Source organism: Humulus lupulus, chromosome X (assembly GCF_963169125.1).
Source record: "Humulus lupulus chromosome X, drHumLupu1.1, whole genome shotgun sequence".
Classification (NCBI taxonomy): domain Eukaryota; kingdom Viridiplantae; phylum Streptophyta; class Magnoliopsida; order Rosales; family Cannabaceae; genus Humulus; species Humulus lupulus.
This window is the reverse complement of record NC_084802.1, coordinates 164677060-164688501: the sequence shown is the minus strand read 5'-3', so window position 1 is coordinate 164688501 and position 11442 is coordinate 164677060. Positions and strand designations below refer to the sequence as shown.

Here is an 11442-nt window from a genome sequence, read left to right as displayed (position 1 = left end):
CTCCCCCCAAAACTTAAAATAAACATTGTCCCCAATGGTGAAAACAAGCAAAAGAAGAAAACGAAAGCGCTCACCCAATTTTCCCTCATCACTCAAATCAACTCAACCCACCCCCCCCCCCCCCCCCCCAAAAAAAAAGGCACAAAAAATAAATTCTATAAAGATTAAGGTGCCAAAAGGGTGTGGCTAAGAAGGAAAAGTGACACTTAAGCTCAATGGGGTGACCAGGGATAAAAATGCATACAATGTAGGCTTCAAAGGCTCAAACGATCCAAAGATAGCCTAAATCACGTCATCAGTGTGGTATTGTCTAGGATTTCTCCTCAAGGAAAATTACTAAGTAATTCTAGAAACTGAAGCTCTCACAAGAAACTATCACTTTCTAGGGTCTCAAAATTATTTAATCAAACTATGCACATACTAAAAAGAGAAACACTCTCATCAATCAATTGCTAGCAACATTCACACCCAAAGATTTCAAATTAAAACTTAAGAAGGAAAAACATTCAGCTTCAACTTAGATTGATTATATTTTTGATGTTTTTCAAAGTCGTCATCAAGCCCCCTAAGTAAACAATAAAAAAGGCAAATATTATCCTCAAAAGATTAACGAAACAGCAGGACAATAACACAACAATCAGCAAGACAACACAGAAGAAATACAAAACAATAAACAATGAAAAGTAAACAACAAGATAGTTCAAAATAGAAATTAAGTACAGCATATTAAATACAGATCAAAAGTTGGGTTGAAAAGGCTCCCCGTGCCTATACTTGGAATCAGCATCCAAAGGAATAAGGTCATCATGAAAAATCAAAGCGGTCCAAGCCTCCAAAATGGAGCTAGGGAACACTGGAAATGTAGCAATCAGTTTGGTAAAGTTCCACTGAAGGGACTTGATGAGCGCAACATTCCGCTATTTGCGTACTTCCAGTAGTCATGCTGCTGAGTTTCAATGGACACTAGCCGCCCATGAAGTTCCCTCTGCTGAGCAATGAGGTTGGTGAGTGCGGGAGCAAGGGGCGGAGCTGGTGGAGGCATGGTGGTTGGCCTAGCTGTTGAGGCAGACGCGCAGCTCTGACTAGTGATGGTGAAGTCGATGTCCCAGTGCTCAAAGAGTACATCCTCAGTGGAGGTAGAAGGCACCCTAGCTCGAATGCACAACTGTTAGATGAGTGATGGAAAGAACAACATGCCTTTTCTCTTCTTGGCATAACTAATAATATGCCTGGAGATCAACTTGCCTACATCGATACTCAAACCAGCCAGCATACAGTATAATAGAAGTACCCGCTCCTTGGACACTGTAGTGTCATGTGTGGTAGGCAGCAAGCGTCATTTGAGGAAATGCAACCACACTCCAGCTTCAAGCAAAATAGAGGTGTGCAATAAAGTGCACATACCACCAGAAGAGATACACCACTGAGCACCGAGAGATGCGTCATGTTACAGTGCCTTGTCAAAATTGTCTAGTGTAGGAGCCAAGACCATCTCATTATATGCAGCGCACTAAATACTGGCCAACCCAAATAGTGAATTAATAGCCTCACCAAAAAAGGAGACAACCTCGCCTCGAATGATCACTTTAGAATTCTCAGAGGACGCTATGTTGGCATAAAACTCTTGCACCAATGGGATGATAGCATGCTCTAGTTTTTAATAGAAAACCTCCCAATTGTGCTACTCAATGACACTACTGATAAATTCTGGCACCTCAACAGTGGTGGGTAAGAATCCTTTTGCTGGGAGCAACTTCTTTGTCTTAATGGATTCATATTGTGCCTTGGCCTGAGCAGAAACAAACTTCTTAGTGGGACCTGAAGGGACCGAGTTTTTCGTGGTGGATGGGGTCAGTACAACACTGGGTGTTGGCTGGGAGGCAGATTTGGTGGTAGTGGACGTCTTTTGTTTCATGGGAGGAGGAGCAGCTAATGCGAGTTTTGTAGCTCTTCTAGATTTGAGTCGGGTTGGTGTTGATTTAGTGGTTGGTGGGGTAGATTTGGTGGGGGTAGGATCATTTATAGTTGCTGGGGAAGGCAAGAGTAATGGGGCATTGGGAAGTTGTGGGGCTTTTGGTGGGATAGTGGTGGGTTTGGATTTCTTTATGGTTGGTGGCAGGATAGAGCTTTGTGTGGACTTCTTTTTGGCTGGTTGTGGGGGAGAGGTTGGTTTAGATTTCTGTTTGTCTTGTGGTGGGACAGTGGTGCTCTTTTTGGTTGGTGGTGGGGTAGAGGTGGGGACCTTGGTAATCTAGTTGGTTGGTGGTGGGGTACGGGTTTGTTTGGATTTCTTTCTCTGGGCTCGTGTTTGAGTGGTGATATTGGCAAAAAGGGAGCAGCTAAATCGCAAGGCAGCAACACAGAAAAAGGAGCACCTCAAACAACAAATATCCCGCTTCTCAATGAACCTTTACAATACGGCTCACAACAACATATCACCCCTCAATTTCCATAGAATCAACAGATTACCAGATCAATTCAACAACACCTGAGCAATATTGCTAATAGCCTCCCTTAAAATCAAATATGAACTAAGAATATTCACAGTAGATGCACACTTGCAAAGCAATAATGAAAAATAGGAGAAACAATTACCCAGGAACAATTTCAAAGTCTTTGTTTTTGGTCGGAGCTAAGCGATGGGGAGAGAGAACCGTGCCTAGGTTCGGTGTGGCTGTTGCTTGGCTTTGGCTTGGAGACGCTTGGGCACTGAGTGGATTTATGCTCGGTGCTGGGCTCAGATTGATGGGAGTGGGTAGCGCCAAGGATGGGTGTTGAGCTCTCGACTGACAAGAACGTATGCCTGGGACCGAGGCTTGGGGTGCACGGGCGGAGTCGTGCCTAGGAGGCTGGTGCTGAGATCGGGCGATGCCTAAAGTTCGTGGTTCTGGCTGTTTCGGACCCGCGCGCTTGGTTTACATGGTGTGCGCGTAGAGCTACACCTGGGTGCCGAGGGTGTGCGAGGGTAGGCAGGGCGGTCTTGCGGAGCTATGAGGTGGGTGGTTGCGGTGGCTCTCGAATCTGGGTAGGGAGATGATGATGGTGGCGATGGGGGAAGGTTTCAGTGGGAATGTAGGTGATGAAGGTTGCCGAAGGTGAATAGGGTATAAGAGTGATTTGATTTATAAAATATATATTATATATTAGATCTATATTTAGGAGTATATATTGTATGTTATTTATTTATTATTATTTTTTGTATGTATGTATATTTCTGCATATATATATTTATATATAGATATATAAAATTTTGTTTTGGGTTTTTTTGTATCTATATAAATATAGTATTATATATATATGGTTTTCTCTGAATGAACCCACGACCCATAATTGTGCTTGCCCAGATTTCCACCATTATATGCCTAAATATTGCTTCAGCAACAAAAATTTGACGTAACTCTTCCGTTTTTTCAGAAATTTTTGCTCCCAGTTTGCTGAAGCAAAATGTTCGCAAAACCATCAGACCCCAAAATTACTTCCAAAACACCAACTTCTTGCTTTCTTAACACCTGAAACACAAAAAACACACATAAAACCACTCCAAAACATCACAATAAAATGGAATTAAAATTCTAAAATTTAAAAGTAAAAATAAAAATAATTAAAAACACTCATATCTATTTATATATATATTTTTTCTTTTCTTCTTTTTTGGGTTGTCTTTCAATTAGTGCCCGAATCACTTGACAACCCAAAACAACAATGGCTTTAAGGATCCTCCAAAGTGATGGAGGTCTTCTCGCAGTTGACATCACCTCCCCAATAATGTTTCAGACGCTGCCCATTCACTTTAAATTTCCTTCCGGATTGATCTTCCCGAACTTTAACTGCTCCAAAGGGGTAAACTTTCACCACGGTGAATGGGCCAGACCAGCGGGACTTCAACTTGCTAGGAAACAACTTCAGGCACGAGTTGAAGAGTAATATTTTCTGCCCCTTCTCAAATACTCGAGCTTGAATTTTCTGGTCATGCCTCCTCTTAGTTTTCTCCTTGTACAACTGAGCATTTTCATAGGAGAACAACCTCATTTCTTCCAGCTCATTTAATTGCAACTTATGAGCTTCTCCAGCAGCTTGGAGATCCATATTCATATTCTTAGTGGCCCAATATGCCTTATGATACAACTCAATGGGCAAATGGCAAGCTTTCCCAAAAACCAAACGATACGGTGATATTCCCAAAGGGGTTTTGAAAGTTGTTCTATAAGCCTAAAGAGCATCATCCAATAACTGAGACCAATCCCTTCTACTAGGATTCCCCACTTTCTCTAAGATTCCTTTGATCTCTCTATTGGATATTTCTGCTTGACCATTTGTTTGGGGGTGTTAGGCTATGGAAATCTTGTGCTTCACACTATATTTGGCTAGCAAAGCTGCCAAAATCTTGTTCACAAAGTGGGTGCCTTCATCACTTATAAGCGCCCTTGGAGTGCCAAAACGGGCGAACACATGCTTATGTAGAAACTTCATGACCACCTTGGAATCATTAGTCGGACTTGCCACTGCCTCAACCCACCTACAGACATAGTCAACCGCCACCAAGATATACAAATTTCTAAATGACTGAGGAAATGGCCCCATGAAGTCTATTCCCCAAACATCGAACAATTCCACTTCAAGGATGCCATTCAAAGGCATTTCACCCTTGCTGAAATATTTCCAACACGTTGGCAGCGATCAAATCTTTTAACAAAGTCATGAGCATCCTTGAAAATAGAAGGCCAATAGTACCCTAATTGTAAAACCTTAGCGGATGTCCTTTGCCCACCAAAATGTCCACCATAAGGGGCTGAATGACAATGCTCTAGTATGATAGAAACTTCATCCTCGGACACACAATGCCTCATGATTTGATCTGAACATTACTTGTACAAATAGGGCTCATCCCAATAATAGAATCTCACATCATGAAAGAATTTCTTGAGCTGCTGCCTATTCAAATCAGGTGGCTGCAAACCACTCACCAAATAGTTGACAAAATCAGCGTACCATGGTGTAGCGACTTGGTTCTCAACAAACAATTGTTCATCAAGGAATGTCTCTTTAATAGGCCCTTCATTTTTCTTTTCACTTCCAGCTTTAAGTCTAGATAAAGGGTCAGCCACTTGGTTCTCCGTTCCTTTTCTATCCCGAATTTCCAAGTCAAATTCTTGAAGAAGCAACACCCATCGAATAAGTCTTGGCTTAGCATCCTTCTTGGAAATTAGATTCTTGATCACTGAATGATCAGTGTAAACCACCACTTTAGTCCCCATAAGATAAGCTCTAAACTTATCAAAAGAAAACACCACTGCCAAAAGCTCCTTCTCGGTAGTGGTATAGTTCAATTGAGCATTGACTAATGTCTTGCTTGCATAATAAATGGAATTAAAAACCTTCTCTTTTCGCTGCCCATGTATGACACCCACAGCAAAGTCACTATCATCGCACATCAATTCAAAGGGAAGAGACCAATCTGGAGCTACAATGATGGGTGCGGTGATAAGAGCTTTTTTCAAATTCACAAATGCTTCTTAACACTCCTTGGTGAACTCAAATCTCGATTTTTCACAAGTAAAGAACAAAGGGGCTAAGAAATCTTTGAAAAAGCTTTTATAAACCTCCTATAGAAGCTCGCATGTCCCAAAAAGTTTCTAATCCCCTTGACTGTAGTAGGTGGTGGCAATTTTTCAATGACTTCCAGCTTTGCTCTATCCATTTCTATGGCCTTGTTAGAAATTCTATGGCCCAACACAATGCCTTCTTGAACCATGAAATGACATTTTTCCCAATTGAGTACTAGGTTTGTTTCTTCACATCTAGCCAAGACTTGCTCCAAGTTAGCCAAACAAGTATCAAAGGACTCTCCAAATACTGAAAAATCATCCATGAAGACTTCAAGAGACTTTTCCACCATATTTGAAAATATCTCCATCATACAACGTTGGAAAGTGGCAGGAGCATTGCACAACCCAAATGACATCCTTCTAAAGGCAAAAGTGCCATAAGAACAAGTAAAGGTAGTCTTCTCTTGGTGTTCTGGCATGATGGAAATCTGATTATAGCCTGAATACCCATCAAGGAAAGAATAAAACTCCTTTCCCACCAACCGATCAAGCATTTGATCAATGAATGGCAGCGGGAAGTGGTCTTTCCGAGTAGCCTTATTCAGCTTCTGATAGTCCATACAAACACTCCACCCCCTCACTTGTCTTGTTTGAATCAACTCATTATTTTCATTAGCCACCACCGTGACTCCGCCTTTCTTAGGAACACACTGAATCGGGCTAACCCAAGAACTATCTGAAGTTGGGTAAACAATTCCATAATCAAGCAACTTAATTATCTCTTTTCTAACCACTTCCTTCATGATAAGATTAAGCCTTCGCTGTTGCTTAATAGAATTATTGCAACAATCCTCCAACATAATTTTATGCATAAAAAATGAGGCACTTATACCCTTAATATACGCCATGGTCCAAATAATGGCCCTTGTATATTTCTTCAATACAGCCAGCAACAAACACTCTTTTTCAACTCCTAACATGGCTGAAATAATCACAGGCAAAGTCTCATTATCTCTCAAATAAGCATAGTTCAAGTGACTAGGCAAAGGCTTCAACTCTAATTTTGGTGGCTCTTGAATAGAGGGCTTAGGAGGCTTAAAATTCCCTTCCGACAAGTTCAATGACTCAAGAGGCCTCCTAAATTTAGCAAAGGGCTGCTTTGACTCCACCCATGTAACTTGGCTTTCTTCCTCTTCACTTAAGTCTTCAAGCTCTTCAAGTGACCTCACCCCCACTCCATCTTTAAAAGCTTCCTTGTGGAATTTTTCAGCGACAATTGACTCAAGTACACTTAGCCTAGAGCATTCCTCAATCTCATCCGAAAACTTCATAGCGTTAAACACATTGAAAGTCACTTGTTGGTCATTCACCCTCATAGTAAGCTCCCCATTTTGTACATCAATCAAGGTCCTCCCGGTAGCTAGAAATGGCCAACCCAAGATAATAGGAACATCTCTATCTGCTTCATAATCAAGAATGATGAAATCAGTCGGAAAAATGAATTTATCAACTTACACGAGTACATCTTCAATTTTTCCTTCCGAGTGTGCCATAGAACGATCCGCTAATTGCAAAGTACTGTGGTTGGTCTTGCTTCTCCAATCCCCAACTTCTTAAAAATCGACATGGGCATCAAATTGATACTAGCCCCCAAGTCACAAAGTGCTCTACCAACATCTCTACCACCAATAGAATAAGGGATTGTGAAGCTGCCCGAATCCTTCAATTTAGGAGGAATTTTATTTTTCAAAATAGCACTACAACCTTCAGTCAAAGCCACCATTTCAAATTCACCAAGCCTCCTCTTCTTAGTTAAAATATCCTTCAAAAACTTCACATAGTTGGGCATTTGCTCCAGAGCTTCCACCAACGGTATATTGATGTGAAGTTGTTTCAAAACATCTAAAAATCTCTGTAATTGACCATCTTGTTGCTGCTTTTGAAAGAACTGAGGAAATGGTGGAGGTGGCTTGCTCATAGGCTTCTCTGTAGCATTTTTCTGAGGAATTGCCGCAACACTTGCTTCAGGATCAACATTTGAAATTTTTGAATTCACAGCGTTGTCTCCCTTGTACACACTACTTTGGATTGAAGTGGGCTCGCTGTTTCTCTTACAATTCTCCTCAGTCAATTCCAGATTTTTACCACTCCTCAAGGTAACGGCCTTGCAATGCTCCTTACTATCTTTCCTTGGATTTTTGGTATCACTAGGCAAGGTGCCTTTTGGTCTATTCCTTAGCTCATTAGCTAGCTGCCCCAATTGAATCTCTAAGTCCCTCAGGGATCTCGCTTGGCTCTGAATCACAACATCATTCTTAGCCATATATTCTTTCATTAAACTCTCCAAAGAGCTTGATTGAGACACTTGAGGAGGAGGTGGTTCAGCTCTTGGTTGTTGTTGAGAAAACCCCAGTGGATATGTAGGCTTGTTTTGCATTGGTGCTCTGCTTGAACTAGCTCCTTGACCCCCCCCCCCCCCCCCCCCCATGAGAAGTTTGGATGCTACCTCCACCCCAGATTATAAGAGTTCGAATATGGGTTATTTCGGTTGGCATTTTGATTCCCCCATATAACAAATCAAAGCAGCATTCGAAAGACAACTCTCAAATGTGTGCCCATCTCCTCAATAAACACAAGATAAATCAGCAACTTATCCCATAGCAGCTGGTTGTACCATTCCCCCCAAACTCATGTTCTTGAGAAGGTTAGTCATTGAAGAAAATTGAGCGGTCAAAGTTGTCAGTGCATCCAGTTCAAGTATACCCGCCACTTTTTGACTTGTTGAGGCTCTAGCATTGGACCATTGATAATTGCTGCTAGCTATCCTTTCCAAAATCTCATAGGCTTCATTGTAGGACTTAGAGAGAATAGCCCCATTAGCTTAAGTATCTAACACCATGCCAGTGGTAGAATTGAGCCCATTGTAGAAAGTTTCCATTTGGATACAATGCGCAATCCCATGGTGTGGGCATTTCCTCGATAACTCCTTTAATCTCTCCCAAGCTTCACAAAATAATTAATCTTCCAGCTGCTAAAATGACATGATTTCATTGCGAAACTTGGCATTTTTGGTGGGAGGAAAGTACTTCATCAAGAATTTTTCAGCCAACTCATTCCATGTAGTCACCTTGTTAGGAGGAAGGGTGTTGAGTCAAGCTCTAGCTCACTCCCTCAAAGGGAAAGGGAACAACTTCAACCTTAGCGCCTCATCACTCACTCCTTGTAGCTTGAAAGAATCGCTCACCTCCAAAAATGAGTGAAGATGAAGATGAGGATCCTCAGTAGGCAGCCCACTAAATTGACCCATTGTTTGCAACATTTGGAACATCACGGGCTATAACTCGAATCGGGGTGCTTGAATTTCAGGCCTAATAATGCCCGGATTGAGTTGATTAAACATGGCGGCAGCATACTCTCTTATGGCTCTCTCTCTATCATTGGCCATAACAATTGCGTTAGTGACATTAATATCACCCTCAACTCCTTCAACCTCTTCAGCCATATGAAGGTGATTTTGAGCCCGTTGTTCCCTTAGTCTTCTTCTAACTATTATTTCAATCTCATGGTCAATAGGAGCTAGTTCAATGTCTTCTTTCTCATTCATATAGTAAATCACTTGAGAAAACATAAGAGCAAGCAAACAATGTCAGCTCAACAAAGAAAAATAAATTGCAAGTAATTGATATTACAAAAATTTCTAATTCCAATCCCCGTTGTTCCCTTAGTCTTCTTTTAACTGTTCTTTCAATCTCAGGGTCAATAGGAGCTAGTTCAATGTCTTCTTGCTCGTTCATATAGTAAATCACCTAAGAAAACACAAAAGCAAAAACAAAGTCAGCTCAACAAAAAAAAAAGTGCAAGTAATTGATATTACAAAAATTTCTAATTCCAATCCTCGACAACGATGCCAAAAACTTGTTGTGATAAATTTAATATTCAATTTTAAATACGCAAGTGCACGTAGTCACACAAGTAATACAATGATAAGTAAATTATCTCCAGACGGATTGTAAAATAGAAAAATAAGCAAAATAATTACTAAACAACTTAAAATTAATAAAAATCAAATGGGTTGTTTTTAGGCTAAACAAAATATTAAAAAGATGGAAATACTTAAATTAAAACTGAACCAAACAAGAAAATTGAAAGAAATATATGGATTGCAAAATGGACTTGAATTATTGATTCCCCCTATATTAATCACCTTGAACAAATTGCGAAAATATTGTGGCAGCAATGTTCTAGCAATACTCCCAGGTTAACAAGAATTCATTAAACACTCACAAAACTTCCCAAATTTTATGACATTAATTCTTTTACTGAATTAAGCATTGTTGACGGTGAGAACTCGTCAACGAAGTTAAGTTGGAAAAATTATCAAATTAAGATCACTAATCGGAAAGCTGTAAAAACTTGAACAATAACTCAAGAACTAGGATAGAAAAATAATGGAGAATTCAGTCTTTCATTCACACTCAAACCTCTGCTACAGTAAAATTTCCAACCCCTTTTCAGGTGGTCTTAGAGTTCATTTTATAGTAGGCTCTAATGGCCTTAGGTACATAGTGGTCTAGGGGACCAAGTGGTACATATGTACTGTGCCAGGGGAGTGGCTTCAGAGGTCGTGGTCGTACATCCCGTATAGGAGCAGGTGTCAGGAGGATGTCTCCACTACCTGTCTGTACCCATGTCTGATGCGTGGTGGCAGGCGTAGTGGCGCAGGAGATAGTGGTGTCAGCTCCGACCTATGGCCGTAGGCGTACGGTCCATGATCCTTACCCCAGCAGTCTCACTGGCGCTGGTATCCGTACTCAGTACTTGGTCGTACATATATGTCCCATTCGACTCGTACAGGATCTCCCAAGCATAGGGACCTCAAGGTGCAAGGGATGGGACCCTTGGTGTGTAGTGGAGATCTTGGGTCCTTGGTATGAGATGCTTGAAATACCCCGAGGCTACCCACGGGCATAGGTGATAAGCACGTGGCCTTGCCAGGCGTCTAAGTGGGCGAGGTGAGATGCCTCCCTCGCAGGCCTCCTTCGCAAGGCCTCCCTTGTGGTGTGGCTTGGACCCAGATGTGTGGGGTGGTAGGGCGACAGCCTCCTGAAAAGACGATGGCCCGAAGGGCCACTTGGGGGCGCGCGCGCAAAGGGCCTCGCGCAGACCTGCACATGAGGTGTCGTGACGGCCTCGCTTGGCGCTAACCCCTACGCCGAGGGCCTCGCGAGACGGCAAGGCGGCCGAGGACCTAGCATGGCCTCGCGAGATGCATGATGGCCTTGCGACGAGGGCCTTGCTGGTGGCCTTGCGCCGAAGGCTTCGTGAGATGGATGATGGCCTCACGACGAGGGCCTCGCTGGTGGCCTTGCGCCGAAGGCCTCACGAGATGTGTGGTGGCCTCGCTGATGGCCTTCCGCCGAAGGCCTCGCGAGATGTGTGGTGGCCTCGCGACGAGGGCCTCGCTGATGGCCTTCTGCCGAAGGCCTCGCGAGATGTGTGGTGGCCTCGCGACGAGGGCCTCGCTGGTTGCCTTGCGCCGAAGGCCTCGCGAGATGTGTGGTGGCCTCGCAACGAGGGCCTCGCTGGTGGCCTTGCGCCGAGGGCCTCGCGAGATGTAGGCGCACAAGGGCCTCGCGCTTGGGCGCTGTGGGTGACTTTGCGAGACGTAGGCGCGCAAGGGCGTGGATGCAAGCACCTGATGGCCTCGCGTATTGGCGTGCCTCACGGCCTCTATGAGCGAGCGACGGGCATAGAACCTAACAAAGGTGTTCGCGCATTGGGGCCCGAGCGCGTGTTTTAGATCTCTTACATGCCTGAGATTTTGAGCATTAACACTTGCCCCCCAGTCTAGGAGAGTACCTTTAGGTGCTCTTGTAGACTATTCACCTTGATTCCT

General features: G+C 43.0%; 1 non-coding gene across 1 annotated transcript; it reads left to right on the top strand.

Moving 5' to 3' along the window:
* The first annotated feature begins 8500 nt into the window (after nt 1–8500).
* Nucleotides 8501–8607, top strand: LOC133807893 (small nucleolar RNA R71). Its single transcript, XR_009879779.1, has one exon. It is a non-coding gene; the product is annotated as a small nucleolar RNA R71 (small nucleolar RNA).
* The last annotated feature ends 2835 nt before the right edge of the window (nt 8608–11442 follow it).